The following is a 3,365-nucleotide window of genomic DNA, read 5'->3' as shown; positions in this document are numbered from 1 at the left end:
TTACTAAGGGGAGTTAGGTCGTTTTAGATATGATTGGCTTAAGCAAGTGGCAAACATATTAGTACATTCTAATTGGCTAGGGCTAGTCAGGGGTTGTTCAGGGCTACAGTTTTCCATTTTGGGGCAGGCCTGGGCAAGTCCCAGGCCCTGTCCTTGAGCTGCAGTGGGGGCTGGCTCAGGCCTGCTCTGACCTGGTACTCCACTGCACCTTGCCTCCTCCTCACTGTTGGGGGCGTTGGAGATTGATTGTCTTTTATCTGTGGCTTTTCCTTAGAAACTGCTTGTTCAGTCTCAGGAAACTGAAATTGAGGCCTAATCTCTGAGAGAAGACTGAGCAGCCTGTTATGACATCTAGTCAGTCCTTCCAAAAGAGCTCGACGCCCCTATCCCTGCCTCACGACCCCCCTTCCTATTTTCTCATCTTTTATAATAAACCAAGGGGAGAAATGTTAATATTCAGGCATTTATACCGGCCTGCCCCCAGGGACCTCAGAAGCAACCAAGACGTGACACTGACTAGTGCCGCCACAGAGTAGAGCACGTTCGCTATATCCCCTCCTAAAAAGCAAATCCTTGCCACCCCACCCTCTCTTTCTTCCACCCTCACTTAGAGGCTGCCTCTGTGCTGCCCCTCCCCCCTCAGTAAACCTCCAACGTGAGCTCTGCTGCATGGCGTGACTTTGTGGTGTCCCTTGGCTCCAACCCACCAAGTTACCTTCCGCTGTTAAACTATTACAGGACCCTGTCTCAAAAATAAGATAAAAGCACGGGCATCTATCACTCTCTGTTTCCTGGCTATAGATGCGGTGTGGCCACCAGCGGCACTCTCCTGCTGTTGTGCCTTCTCCACCATGATGACTCGGAGCATGAACATTAGCAAATAGTATGGTTTTTCCCAGAGGTTTAGGGAAGACTTTATCAAATTCTTAATTTAACTCCTTGGGAGGGGGGATGAATGCTTTTCTTTACAAACAAATATTTCTTTTCTTAGGTTATAAAATAAGAATGTTCCCTTTGTGATATATTATACTGAAATACCTAGGCCCAACCGATGTGGGATGCCCTTCTGCATGCTGTGAATGTGTCTTATTACCATTGGTTAATAAAGAAGCTGATTTGGCCAATAGCCAGGCAGAATAGAGAGAGGGAGGAAAGACGTAAGAGTCTGGGAGATGCCAGCAGCCACTGGAGCGATACACAGATTATTATAAATGAGTTAATTTTTTTTTGCTTTATAGAAGCGCTTTATTTGAAGAAATATAACAACATATAAAAACTACATCAAGTCTTGTTTGCTACCTGCATAGCGGCAGATCAGATAGAATACAGAATTAAAAACCAAAAATCTTTAAAATCCAGAATGCACAAAGTACTGCACAGCTTGATCACAAAGTAAACCTCACACCAACTGCTTAGTGTCAGCCATGGCCACAGACACTGTGCACAATATTGCAAATCATTGGGTTCAACAGCTTAAAAACATCAGTGTATGTGGGGTTCTGGAAGAGAGCCGAACTCTTCCGTCCTGGCAGTCCCCTTTACTTTAACTGCATCCGAGTTGATCACCTGAGCTCTGGCCAACATACAGAGCTTTATCTCGAGGCCCATGGCTTTGGCCAATGGTGGTGGCACAGCACTACCCACCTGCCAGCGTCTGTCCAGGATGTTGCCGAAGAACCGGAAAGTCGTGGGAGCAGGCACAGTCCCACAGGCTCAACATCCAGTGCTGCTCTGGGTGGGGAACACGGTCCTGCTTGCACATGGGCTCAGGGTTGGTGACAGTGTTGCTGAAGAAGCCATCCCACTGCAGGCGCCCATAGAGGCCGGTCCAGTGTTTGCGCCGGTTTCCAGTGTGCGGCAGGCACCAGGGGATGAGGGGGTTGAACTGCCTGGCCGTGAGTTTGCAGGACTTGCAGTTTCCACACAGGAACAGACCCCACGCGCGGCACCAGTGCTGCTGTGGCCATTCTTCTTCTCATAGAAAGTGTAGCATAGCTTCTTGGTCGTAGTACCATCGCTCGGCAGCACTTCTATATTGGCCAGGTCACACCAATCTGATCCTGGGAGCAGTGGAATGTTCCGCAGGCTGGCAGATGTCAATGGGCTCATGTCCTTGCAGATATAATCCCTGAGGATGGGCTGGTAGTGTGAGCCCCGCAGCTGCCTCTGGAACCAGGACTGTGACTCTCCATTGGAGGAGATCTCAGGTGCCGAGGCTCCCTTCTGGATCTCAGGGAGGTCAGACATGGTATCCCGCGCCGTGATGGTTCGGAGGGGTCTGAGGTCAACCTGGCGATGTTGTTAACAAACTTCTTGTCATTCAACACAGCACTCCGTTGGCAGGCGCGAGGTGCAAACACAAACAGAGGCTCTGGAAACAGAGGCAGCTTCTCTCCCGGGGCTGCAGCCAAAATGATGGCCCGTCTCCACGTCTGTTCCACACCATACTGTCCAACGGGCAGCACACCATGCGGACTAGGGAACACTGTGAGCTTCAGCACCATGGAGCGCTTTAAGGACACCAAGGTCCTGACATTCTCCCACAGGAAGAAATGCGGCCGCTAGTAATCGGTCACTGAGGATGGAGACCACCAGGGAGTTTTTGAACTTGGAGTAAGTATGGGGGTTGAAACGGTTCAGGCCGCTGAAACCTTGGCACCGTGGTCCACCACACATCTCCACATTGTCCTTCTGCGGCAGCCTTTGGCCCAGGGAGCTGGTCACCTTGCCAGCCATGACCAACTTAAGCAGCACATTGCAGTCCTCTATGAACACCTCTATGGATCCAGGGTTATCCAACCGAAATGCCTGGGCTGCTGGGTCCCACATCTCAGTGGCCCACAGCATCTCAGAGATGCCTGCTTGGTGGAATCCTTCTGACAACCCTCCACAACCAGAAAAGGCAACCGGAGTCTGCAGCTTGGGGCAATTTGATGGCTGTTCTGGGCTCTCTGGGTTCTGGCACCTGACTCTTTGTCTTTCCTTTATAGGTTAATTTATATGTAACAGCTAACCAGTAAGAAGCCCGAGCCATTAGCCGAGCAATTATAATTAATGTTAAACCCCAGAGTGGTTATTTGGGAACAGGCAGGCAGGAGAGAAACTTCCAGTTACATCAAACGAACCCTGTATCACTGTTAAGTTCAGCTTCTCCAATCCTGAATCAGTAACAAAAGGCAGAACTGGATCCCAATACACTTATTTCTGTCCAGTGGGGCAGAATTTGAGGGTTTCATTTCAAGGAATCATGAAAGAAGTTTGGAAATTGAGAGACAACCTGGGAAAACAAACAAAAAAAATTAATGGGAAAACCAGCAAAAAAATAATTATGGAGTTACACAGAGGAAGAATTTCTTGACTCTAAG

General features: G+C 49.2%; 1 pseudogene; it reads right to left on the bottom strand.

The window, feature by feature from the left end:
* Positions 1–1,482: 1,482 nt before the first annotated feature.
* Positions 1,483–3,034, bottom strand: LOC146889465 (DNA (cytosine-5)-methyltransferase 1 pseudogene; annotated as a pseudogene).
* Positions 3,035–3,365: the final 331 nt, after the last annotated feature.

The sequence above is a fragment of the Myodes glareolus genome, chromosome 25 (assembly GCF_982192425.1).
Source record: "Myodes glareolus chromosome 25, mMyoGla1.1, whole genome shotgun sequence".
NCBI lineage: Eukaryota > Metazoa > Chordata > Mammalia > Rodentia > Cricetidae > Myodes > Myodes glareolus.
The sequence above is the reverse complement of the archived record's forward strand: the minus strand, read 5'-3'. Positions and strand labels throughout refer to the sequence as shown.